This window comes from Equus przewalskii, chromosome 12, assembly GCF_037783145.1.
Source record: "Equus przewalskii isolate Varuska chromosome 12, EquPr2, whole genome shotgun sequence".
NCBI classification, from domain to species: Eukaryota; Metazoa; Chordata; class Mammalia; order Perissodactyla; family Equidae; genus Equus; species Equus przewalskii.
In genome coordinates this window covers 8,139,030-8,151,878 of record NC_091842.1, presented here as the reverse complement: position 1 = coordinate 8,151,878, position 12,849 = coordinate 8,139,030, and the positions used below count along the sequence as shown (strand labels likewise).

At 41.9% G+C, this 12,849-nt stretch overlaps 1 pseudogene; it reads right to left on the bottom strand.

Moving 5' to 3' along the window:
* Window positions 1–833: 833 nt before the first annotated feature.
* Window positions 834–2,296, bottom strand: LOC103541895 (cytochrome P450 2G1 pseudogene; annotated as a pseudogene).
* Window positions 2,297–12,849: the final 10,553 nt, after the last annotated feature.

Genomic DNA, 12,849 nt, shown 5'->3' with positions numbered 1-12,849 from the left:
CAGGAGAGGGAAGCCTGGAAGTGGTCCAATGCATCTTAAAAGGTTTAGTTCCCATGTGGAAAAGCAGTGCTGAGGGGATCAGAGGGTGGGAACAGAGTCAACAACATCTATCACATCAGTACATATGAGGACTGTGATATTCTGTGCCGGAGTCTCCATTGAGAGAGTTAACCAGCTTTGCAAAGATATAAGAGATGGATTCCATTCCAGTTGATCAGAGCCACCTTGGTGGAAAGCCTGCCTATATATATAAAGATTTTTATGGAATTATTTGTAAAATAAAATATTTCTCCTAGTTCTAAAATGTAATACATGTTTTTTGTAGAAAATTTGAAGTACCAAAAAATTAACAAACAAAATAAAAATCACCTAGAATCCCATGACTTGGAGATAATCACTTTTTTTTTCTGACAGTCTTAAGTTCTTTATTGCCTTTTTTGGGAGTGGTGAATAGACAATCAAGGAAAAAGAATTGTGACTCACATTTTGGTCGTTATCAAGGGAAAGACAAAGGAACAACATAAAGACATGGAATCTACAGCAAGCATTTGGTGGAGACAGAAAGCCTGGGTGGAGGTGATCAATGATCTAGAGGATGAGAAGAAATCCTCCAGATTGTTTCTGAAATCTTGGACAGGGCATTGTTTTTCCACTGGATGTAGAAGATACGCAGCTCTATATTTTCAGATGATCCCCCACTGACCTGTGGTCCCATGACAGTAGTAATTGTGTCTTCTCTTAGGGCTGTTGTGAGAATTTAGGGAGATGAGGTGGATGGGAACAGAACAGAGCTCTGTTCTCTGATTGTTCTTTCCACTCCCAGGAAGGGGCTCTTAGTGAACCATGAGGCAGAGCTCATAGATTGGTGGGATGTTGCCAAAGCCTGAGACCTTTGGTGTGATGTCGATGTCAGAAGGTGGCACCAGTGGGTGTAGGGAGAAGTTCTGTAAGATGGAGGTGAAGTAGAGAAAGAGTTCCATGTGGGCCATGGCCTCACCCCAGCAGATGTGCTTTCCAGGGGAAAAAGACACAAAGGCTTCACTCTTCTTGAAGTGGCCCTGGTCATCCAAGAAGTGTTGGGGATAGAAGGTGCCTGGGGTCTTTGAGGACTGAGCCAATCAGGGGAAACTTGTCACTACCCTTGGGCAGAAAGTAGTCTCAGAAATGAGTGTCCTGGATGACATTATGGGGAACACCCATGGGCATGATATCTGTCAGTCTCTGTATCTCGTAGATCATGGCATCTGTGTAGGGCATCTTGACCTAGTCATCCACACTTGGGATCTGGTGTGGTCCTATCACCTGGTCAATCTCTTCATGGATCTTGGCTTCCACCCCAGGATGCTTCATCATCAGTAGCAATCCATAGCATAATGTAGAGCTCACAGTCTCTGTGCCAGCAAAGAAGAGGTTGAAAGTGGTGAGGACCAAGTCCTTGAGGTTGAATTCCACGTGGGGTTTAATTATATCCTGGTACATCTTGATGAGGAAGCAATTAATGAAGTCCCGAGGATTTTGAGGGTCAAGGGATGCTTCTTTAATCTTGACCCTAGAGGCAACGAAGTCCTTGAGCTCCTCTACCAAGGTAGATGTGATTGTGTCTTCCTGGAAAATATTGCATAATTCTGGAATACATGTCATATAGCTGTGCCCACAATGTGCTCATCTCAGTGAAACTCTCACTGATCATCTGCAGCAGCTTTAGGAACTGCTTGTCCTCATAGTCAAAGCAGCTTCCAAAAATGACGGAACTGATGATGTTGGAGACAGTGTGGCTCAGGAAGAAAGTACGTTCAATGTAGGCACCCTTGGTCCTCCATAATTCCTCCACTAGGAAGCCAGCCTCTTCCTGGATTGGCTCCTCAATGTTCCGCTTTCTCACCCCAAGGTCCCGAAGGATGGTCAGGGAGAAGCATCAGAGAATCTTCCATCATTCTCCATTAGCCATAACTGCACCATGACCTTGGAAATTTCACTCTACCATAGCCAATTCTCCAGGGCCACTGAAATAATCTGCTTGGTCTACCAGCAGTAGACCACTTCATGTCCACATGAAACAACTACCGGCCCGGGGACCCAGGTACATGGTGAAGACTGGACCATATTTCTCCCTGAGCTTCATGAAAAACTGAAAGGTGGAAACAGTATGGACTTGCAACAGGTTCCCCAGGAAAGGTATTGCTGTGGGAACTGGGGGCAGCTTTCCTCCTTTGTTGATCTGTTTCCAAGCAATGAGGATGAGCAGACAAGACAAGCAGAATGCCAGAAAGATGGTGAAGGCTCCTCCCAGCTCCATGATGCCAGGTCAAAGGGCCGTGTTCGGGGCACCAGATCCTGTCTGGTAGGCTCTGGGTGCATCTTGGTGAGAGGTGAGACCTCTCTAGAGACTGAGACACTGGTGGCGGCCATTGTTGTAACACAGTACAGGCATGCTGACACAGATGCTGGCAGAGGTCACCAGAGCTCTTACCCTGGACTGGAGATAATCACTTTTTTTTTTTCTGAGGAAGATTAGCCCTGAGCTAACATCTGCCAGTCCTCCTCTTTTTGCTGAGGAAGCCTGGCCCTGAGCTAACATCAGTGCCCATCTTCCTCTACTTTATACGTGGGACGCCTACCACAGCGTGGCATGCCAAGCGGTGCCATGTCCGCACCCGGGATCCAAACTGGCGAACCCTGGGCCGCTGAGAAGCGGAATGTGCCCACTTAACTGCTGCGCCACCGGGCCAGCCCGATAATCACTTTTGAAGTACAGTTCTTTCCAAAAATTTTTCAATATGTGAAAAAAAATTTCTATCCTTCTTCCTTTTTTTTTTTTTAACTTGAGACATACATCATGGGGTTTTTCCAAGGTCGTAATGGACATTAAAGAGGATTTTGGTACGCCGGTTGGTCAGCCCAAGTCCTCCAAGAAGCAGGTACCAAAAGGATTAGAAGTGCAAATATGTTTGGAGGAAACGCCAGTGAGAGGTAATGCGGAGGTAGACAAGTAAGGCTGGGAGAGTTGTCAGACCATGATGCAAGGCCGACCTGGAATAAAGGAGAGAGGGAAGGAAGCTTGGGTAGAAGCATTCTAGGTCACTGTGCAGTCTAAGGAAAGATTGGCAAGATCATTGGGAAGTCCTTGAATCAAAGCTGAAAAGCATTTGAAATCAAAGCATCTCCCAGGAATGGCCAGCCTCAGTATCCCTGCCCCACTCGGTCACTGGATGGCAGCAGCCCATGGGAAGAGAGGCCTCACTAGGAGGGATTTCAGAGTATAGAAGCTGGGGCTCTTGGTCAAGTATGATCCCTGTAGTCAGATTGCAAAATGCATTCTCATGGCCACCAGGGCCCACCTCTTGCACTCGGCAAATCTACTTTTCCATACAGGGTCAGAAAGCACCTCCTCCGTGGTTCTCATGGGCTTTACTTCCTGAGAGAAGACTCAGAAGAGGAAAGTTAGTGAGATGACACACAGCCCTGATTGCTGCTGTGCATCTCAGAACTGCAACTGGTACTCATCTTCTCCTTCCTCCACTATTCATTCTACATCCCTTCACCCTTAACTGTCACACCTCAGCAGATCTTGGTGGCCTACCTGGTGGCGTGGCCCCAAGCTTCATTCCTGAGGGACGTGACTCATTGATAATCATGCCCTTCTCTGTCTGGGTTTGCTACACATGTTGGTTCCAAGTTACAATGGTGTGTGGGAGTACCAGGAGGTGGCCAAGAGGATCATTTGCATTTCACACAGATTCCTCTCTGCTCTCACACTGTGCAAGTAGATCTCTCTCCTCCTGCTAATCAGGATCAATTATCCCTGTCAAGTTGTTAACTCATCTTGTGCAAGGAGTCCAAAGGCACTGGTGGCAGTAGTCACTTAGTTCAAGGACATCCTTGCTGTATCCTCAAACAAGAGTGTGCCCCTTTGGGCATTAGAACCTCCAACCCTGGAGGAAGCACATATTCCCCCAGTGAGTCATTAGGTGTGATGCTTCCAACCCTTGATTCCTATTGGAGACACAGCATCATTTAGGGGTCTCTGATCTAACAAATAAATGAAGGAAGGCATGCCATCCTATTAGAGTGTTTCCACCAAGCTGGGGCTTCAGCTGCACCTTCCGAAGGCCATTCCAAGATGCTGTAAGGCTGGCTCCCTCTGACTGATGCAGTATGTGATAGGAATGGCAGGTTCCATGGTCAGGAATTTAGTCCCACTCCTCTGTGAGGTGAATCACCTGGTTGGATACTGACCTGCATGGGATTCCATGTCACTGGATCAAGCCATCAATAAGCCCCAAGATAGTAGTTCTGGCTTAGGCTCTGTGGCAGGAAAAGGAAACCCATACCTGGACTAGTATCCAAACCTGTGAGGATGAACGGCTGCCTCTTTCAGAGCATGGCCGTTGGGACCCTGGGTTAATTATGCTGTCTGTAGTTTGAGGTCTGTAGGCCATTTTCTCATGGCTGCCACAGTCCTCATGTAGCTGAATTATATTTCCTGATTTAAAAAGAAACACAAAGCAATGTTAAGCTTTTCCAAATGAACTTTTGAACCCTTTATTTTTTAAAGTTTGAATTAAAGGGATGATGTGGCAGATGTGAATACCTTCCCACTTTAGTCCATTCTTCCCTTCCTCCTTACTAAAAAAATCTTGATTTTTTTCCAGAGTAGCCAAGTTCTTGGTGAAAAAGCCACATTTCCCAGACTTTCTTGCAACTAGGGGTTGCCATGTGACATAGTTCTAGCCAATGACCTATAGAAGCTGACGTCTCTGAGTTGGGCTTCAGGAAAGTTCTTTAACAGGCAGAGAGACTTGGCTGGTACATGTCTTTTGCCCTTTTCTCTTTCTCTTCTTTCACCTACTAAGATGCAGATGTGGTGCTGGAGGGAAGCAGGCATCTTATGACCACAGGGAACAAAGCACGTTCTAAGGTTGGTTGAAAGGAAAAGATACAGGAAGCCAGGGTCCCTGCAGATCTGGTGTCACAAATCTACTGTGTCAGCCTTGGGCTGCCTACTTCCAGAATTTATAATGCTAATGAGTCAGGGTAGTTTTAGGATGTCTGGTGCTGAAGCAATCTGGGGAGGGGTGGTCTTCCTGCAAATGTGTGATTTCTCTGCAAGACAGCAACATCTGTAAAACAAGGACAGCAACTTCTGCAAAACAGAACACATAGTTCCTTTCTGTCTGAAAAACACTTGACAGATTATGTTAGTCATTAACCAGATCCTCAGTAACCCTTTCTTTGCCTGGTTCCTTGGTCACAATATGACCCAGCAATTTCACTTCTGGTTATTTATCTGAAGGAGAGGAAAACACTAACTCAAAAATGTATCTGCATCTCCATGTTCACAGCAGCATTATTTACAAGAGCCAAGACATGGAAACAACCTAAGTATCCATCAATGGATGAATTGATAATGAAAATGTGGTGTGTATACATGTGATGGAATATTACTCAGCCATAAAAATGAAATTTTGCCCTTTGCAACAACATGGGTGGACTTTGAAGGCATTTTGCTAAGTGAAATATATCAGACAGAGAAAGACAAATACTGTATGATCTCACTTATATGTCGAATGTAAACAAAAGAGAGATCATAGATACAGAGAACAGATTGGCAGTTGCCAGAGGCAGGGGTTGGGGGAAGGGTGGGCAAAATGGGTGAAGGTGGTCAAAAGTTGCAAACTTCAGTTATAAAATAAAGTCATGGGGATGTAATGTACAGCTTGGTGACTATAATTAGAACTACTGTATTGCACATTTGAAAGTTGCTAAGAGAGGAGATCTTAAAATTTCCCATTACAAGAAAAAAAATTTGTAACTATACCGGTGATGGATGTTAACTAGATTTATTATGGTGACCATTTCACAACATATAAAAATATTAAATCGTTCAAATCATTATGTTGTACACCTGAACCTAATATAATGCCATATGTAATTATGTCTCAATTTTTTTAAAAAAAGAGGGTCTTTCTTGGGTTAGTCATATGATAGACTTTCCCCAGTGATTTATTTCTATTCTTGCTACAACTTTTTAAAATAAATTCAAATTGATAGGAAAAAATACTGCCATGTAGCAATTTATGGATTCTCAGCCTCACTGATGAAGTAACGCTAAGGAATAAAAGTGAGCTGAATATGTAAAAGCTCGACATTCCACTCTTCCTCCTTCCTTATGAGAGACTTATTTTCCCATAACATGGTACAAAGTGTCACAGCCACACTCACCTCTTCACAGCTTGAGTCTTAAATGATGACTGTGTCAGCTTCAGATTCTTACAATTTCCTTCATAAGAACAAGGAATGTTTTAATTTATTCACAATTTTTGCCTGTCGACTTCAAAGGCAAGATTGCATATTTTTTTTGGAACTTGTAAAGGAAAGCTCCCAGTTCTCAACTACTCAGGACATAGAGAGCCCTGGGGCTTCCAATCTTCTGGCTGTCTCTGGCTTATACTCAACTACTCAAAAATATTTTCTGAGAATCTATTGTGTGCCAGGCTCTGTGCAAGGTGCAGGGAATGCCATAGAAAGCAAAAGCAAGCACAGTCTCTGCTCTCATGGAGGTTCAAGGCTAGTGAGGAGAGAGTGTTCAATCAAATAAACAGAAAGGGTAAACTGTGATGCCGTGATGACTGTTAGAAAGAAATAGCACCAAGTATCAAGAACGTGTGTCACAAGTTATGCTGATCTGGTTTTGGGGATCAGGAAAACTTCCCAGAAGAAGTGATGTTTGTGTTGAAGTCTGAAGGCGCTGTGGGAGTTAATGCAAAGGGAGAAGTAGGATTAGGGAGAAGCAGCATTTCAGGTAAGGCAAAGATCAGATAACTGCCTTGTGGTGGAAAGTTGTGCAGGAAGTTGGAGGAGCTGGAAGTAGAGCAGGATACCTGGACCCAGAGAGCAAGGCAAAGGATGGAGAGATGGAGAGAGAGGTCGGGGAAGGGGGAACAAGCATGACATGGAAGGCCATGTTTTTAAAGTTCTGCTCTCTCACATAATGGGACACCACTAAAGAGTTTTTAGCAGCAAAGTTGACTCTCATGCTCAGAACTCTCTGTCCTTTCTGATCAACTTTTTTGTAAACCTGAAACTGCTCTTTAAAAAATCTATTATTGGGCTAGCCCAGTGGCATAGTGGTTAAGTTTAGGTGCTCCACTTCAGTGGCCCAGAGTTTGCAGGTTCAGACCCCAGGAGCAGACCCAGCACTGCTCATCAAGCCATGCTATGGCAGCATCCCATATAAAATAGAGGAAGATTGGCACAGATGTTAGCTCAAAGCTAATCTTCCTCACACACACAAAAAAAGTGTATTTTTTTAAATGGGGGGGGAAACAATGGAATGGTGGATTTTATATTTGCTCCTCACCCCCTAAATCCAGTCTCCAACCTTCTCCACCCTGCATACCCCAGGAGGCTGATTCCTAGGACCCTATCACCCAGGTGCATTTGGCCTCTTGCTTCCTATTGGGACCTGCCAATGGGAGACCCCTGCTGACCAAGGGGAGGAGATCTCCTTGCTGAATCACTCTGGGTTGCTGTTTTCCTCTACTCCCTAAAACTATGGCTACTTATCCCAGATTCTGGTAATTGTTCCCTCTCTTTGCCTCTTCAGACCTATGGGTAACAAACACTCTACACCCTTGATAGCCTGATATGGTCCACCATCCCTGTTGGCATCCCATAATCCTTCCTGTTCCTTTGTAAATTGTCCCCTTATTAAACTCTCCTCCATTACCTTCACTTGAGAATGCCATCTGTCTCCTGCCCTGAGTGATACAAATAGAAACAAATCTCCCAGAATTGCCTGACATTATTTAATTATTTAATTTAAAAAGAGAAATGTCCCGACTGAGTGGGCCTGTTGAGTGCCAACTAGGAGAAATAAGGACAAAATTTACATGTGTTTTAATGAAAGGTAAGAATATCAGGCAAAGAAAAAACTCTTAAGAGTTTTCAGAGTAAGAGCAAGTCACATACAAAGGAGCAAGATTCAGATGGCTTTCACAGTCGTGACAATGAAGTAACACTGTTGAAGTATTGGGGGAAGAGAATTTTGAACCTAGAGTTTTGTATGTCACCAAATTGCTATTCAAATGTGAGAGTGTAATAAAAATACTCCCAGGCGCATCATGCATCAGAAGGTTTACTAGACAAAGATTCACTTTTAAAATCCTTCTTTATTATTCAAAAAGGATAGAACCAAATCCAGGAGATGCCACAAGAGATATGGGATGTAAGGTGTATTTTATTGTCCAAAATGTATTGTGAAACTGAAATCAATGTGAAGGAAAAAAGTGTGTCCATAACTAAAAACCCTATGTATTATCAACATGATTGGGCTCAAGAAGGGAAAATAAGGAACATGAACATGTGTTTAAGGTTTTGTATTATTGGGAAGAAGACATTAACCGGGAAGGAAGGGACGAAGGAATGAAGAAACAAAGGAAGAGAGGAAGGAAAGGGGAAAAAAAGGAGAAAAAAGAAAAAATAGCAGATCAAACTAAAATTTAAAAGTGAAAGAGTATAAACAATCCAAATATATAAATAATCACAAGAAATGCAAATTAGTTAAATTAATCACTAAATGGAAGACTGTCAGATTAGAGTTTTAGAAAAGCTGGTAAAATAGATGAGATTAAGTAAAAACCCTGTAATCTTTCACTTTAATTGGAAGTACCAGTATAAAGTCATGATGGCTTTTGAGTTAAAAGATAAAAGTATTTCATAGTTCTGTCCACTGAAACAGTGAAATGATAACCACATGGAATGGGCACTCATAGAACCAAGATTATGGTCTTGAATTATCATTTCCCACTAAAAGGAACTGAGGCTTGTTGGGGAAATGCCTGATTCCAAGTCTGGGATGGAAAATGAATAAAGTTTGCCTGGAACACCTTGCCATGCAGTTCCTCAAAAATTAAACGTGGAATTACCATGGGAACCAACAATTCCAATCCCAGATATATACCCCAAAGAATTAAAAACAGGTACTCAGAGAATGATGTCAGCATCATGGCAGAGTGAGCTTGCTTGGGACTCTCTCCCCTCCAACATACAACAAAAAGGAGCAACCATATTCCAACAGAAAATATCCTAATAGCACAGGAATCCTCGGAGAGTCACACAGCCACAAGATGGAGTGCGGAGAAGCTGGCACCCCCACCTCAGAGGAGCTGGAATGGGGTAAGAGAGAACTTCGCTCCCTCCCCTAAAGACTAGGTTTGCTGCCACGGGAGGCCCTGTGAGGAAAGGAGTCAGGGAGGGGTCGCACATCCACGGGATCACCAGGACTTCCACGGCCCTTGCAGCCTAGAGGGAAGCCCTCTAATGGGGTGAGACCTCACCAAGCTAAGACTCCGGGAGATCAGATAGTGAGAGCTGATTGGGAAACAGCGGGCTGCACGCAGGAGACAGTGCCCCTCCCCTGACCCAAACCACACCATCCTAGCTGATGGTGAAGGGCTCAGAATACATGGCTTTCGACCCCCATCCAGTGGCGATAGGCTGTAACTGCAGCCAAATATTATCACAATGGAAAAATTTCATTCTTCCAGCATCAGACAGTTCATCAAACCTCCAGAACAGAAAGAAAACAATAAATACCCTGAATTCAGTCCTGAGGACTCAGAAATACGTAAACTAAATGATGATGAATTCAAAATAGCTAGCATCAAAAAACTCAATGAGGTAAAAGAGAATGTAGAGAAACTATTCAACTAGTTCAGGGGCTACTTCACAAAAGAGATTGAAACTATAAAGAAGAATTAGTCAGAAATACTAGCGATGAAAGACACAATGGAAAAGATAAAACAAAATACGGATTCCCTGAATGCTTGTGTCAACACCATAGAGAAGCAAATCAGCATAATTGAAGATAGACATGTTGAATTGATAGACAGAGGAGGAGAGAGAACTGAGGCTAAAAAGAAATGAAGAAAGTCCCCAAGAAATATCCAACTCAGTTAGGAAGTGCAACATAAGAATTATAGGTATTCAAGAAGGTGAGGAGAAGGAGAATGGATCAGAAAGTGTGCTCAAAGAAATAATAGCAGAGAACTTCCTAAATCTAGGGAATGAGAGGGAAATGTGTGTGGAAGAACCTTTCAGATCTCCTAGATTTGTTGATGTAAAAAGACCTACTACAAGGCATATAGTAGAAAAACTGGCAAAAATGAATGACAAAGAAAGAATACTCAGGGCACCAAGGCAGAAGAAAATAATGTACAAAGGAACCCTTATCAGACTTTCAGCAGATTTCTCTGCAGAAATCCTACAAGCTAGGAGAGAATGGAATGACATATTCAAAACTTTAAAAGATAAAAATCTTCAGCCAAGAATACTCTATCCAGCTAAAATATCCTTCAGATATAAGGGAGAAATTAAATCTTTCCCAGACAAACAAAAGCTAAGGGACTTCGTAGCCACAAGACACCCCCCCCCCCCCCGCCAAGAAATCCTCAAGAAGGCCCTCACACCTGAAAAAAGAAAAAAGGGAGAAAGGGGTCACAAAACACAGAGTAAGGAGACAGATAGAATCAGAATAGGGTAGCAAATATTCAACTATCGCATTAGGCTAAAGGGAAGGAAAACACCAAAAAATAAAGACAATCTTGTCACTTTCACCACAAACTCACAACACAAGTTAGAATAAGATATGAGAGTAATAACTTAGAAGGAGAGGAGGAAAGGGACTGAATCAGTTTAGACTAAGGAAACAAGAGGCCATCAGAAAATGTACTATGTTATGCACAAGATTCTGAATACAAACTTCAGGGTAGCCACTAAACTAAAAAGCAGAACACAGAAACAAAAAATAAATAAGGAAAAACTAAGAAACACAGCATAAAGAATTGCATAATTCAATGGGTAGACCAAAACACACAGGATGAGAAACAAAGGAAATGCAGGAAAACTGGAAAATGAGTGATATAATGACAGCACTAAGCCCTCATACATCAATAATCACCCTCAATGTAAACAGATTGAACTCTCCAATAAAAAGACACAGAGTGGCAACATGCATTGAAGAACAAGATCCAACAATCTGTTGCCTCCAGGAAACACATCTCAGCTGCAATGACAAATACAGGCTCAGAGTGAAGGAGAGGAAGACGATAATCCAAGCTAATGGCAAACAAAAGAAAACAGGTGTCACAATACTTATATCAGACAAAGTAGACTTCAAGATAAGAGAGACAAAGAGGGGCAATACATAATGATCGAAGGGACATTCCATCAAGAAGAAATAATGCTTATAAGCATCTATGCAATCAACACAGGAGCACCAAAGTTCATAAAGCAACTATTAACAAACATAACAGAAGATACTAAAAATAACACAATAATAGTAGGGGACCTCAACACCCCATTCACATCATTGGACAGCTCATCCTGACAGAAAATCAACAAGGAAACAGTGGAATTAAATGAAAAGCTAAAACAGTTGGACTTAATAGACATATATAGAATACTTCACCCAAAAACACCAGAATACACATTCTTCTCAAGTGCACATGGAACATTCTCAAGAATAGACCATATGCTGGGAAACAAGGCAAGCCTCTATAAATTTTAAAACATTGAAATAATAACAAACATATTCTCCAATCATGACGCCTTAAAGCTAGAAATTAAGTACAAGGAAAAACCTGAGAAAGGGACAAAGATATGGAGACTAAACAATATGTTAATGAACAAGCAATGAATCATTGAAGAAATTAAAGGAGAAATCAAAAAATATCTAGAGACAAATGAAAATGATAACATGCCATACCAACTCATAAGGGATGCAGCAAAAGCTGCATTAAGAGGGAAATTCATTGCAATACAGGCACACCTCAACAAACAAGAAAAATCCCAAATAAGTAATCTCAAATTACACCTAACTGAATTAGAAGAAGAAGAACAAACAAAGCCCAAAGTCAGCAGAAGGAGAGAAATAATAAAAATCAGAGCGGAAATAAATGCTATTGAAACAAAAAAGGCAGTGGAAAGGATCAATGAAACAAAGGGCTGGTTCTTTGAGAAGATAAATAAAATCGACAAACCCTTAGCCAGACTTACCAAGAAAAAAAGGGAGAAAGCTCAAATAAACAAGATCAGAAATGAAAGAGGCAAACTAACAACAGACTCCGCAGAAATACAACAGATTGTAAGAGAATACTACAAAAAACTATATGCCAATAAAATGGATAACCTAGAGGAAATGGATCAATTCTTAGACTCTTACAACCTCCCAAAGCTGAGTCAAGAAGAAACATACAATCTGAACAGACCAATCACAAGGAAAGAGATTGAAACAGCAATCAAAAACATCCCAAAGAATAAAACCATAGGACCAGATGGCTTTCCTGGGGAATTCTACCAAACTTTCAGAGAGGATTTAATACCTATCCTTTTCAAGATATTCCCAAAAACTAGGGAGGATGAAACACTTCCTAACACATTCTATGAGGCAAACATCACTCTAATACCAAAGCCTGACAAGGATAGCACAGAAAAGGAAAACTACAAGCCGATATCGCTGATGAACACAGATGCAAAAATTCTCAACAAAATTTTGGCAACCCAAGTTCAGCAATACATCAAAAGGATCATACATCACAATCAAGTGGGATTCATACCAGGGACACAGGGATGGTTCAACATCTGCAAATCAATCAACGTGATACATCACATCAACAAACTCAGGAATAAAAACCATGTGATCATCTCAATAGATGCATACAAAGCATTCGACAAGATCCAACAGCCATTTATGATAAAAACTCTTAACAAAATGGGGATAGAAGGGAATTACCTCAACATAATAAAGGCCATATATGACAAACCCACAGCCAGCATCATACTCAATGG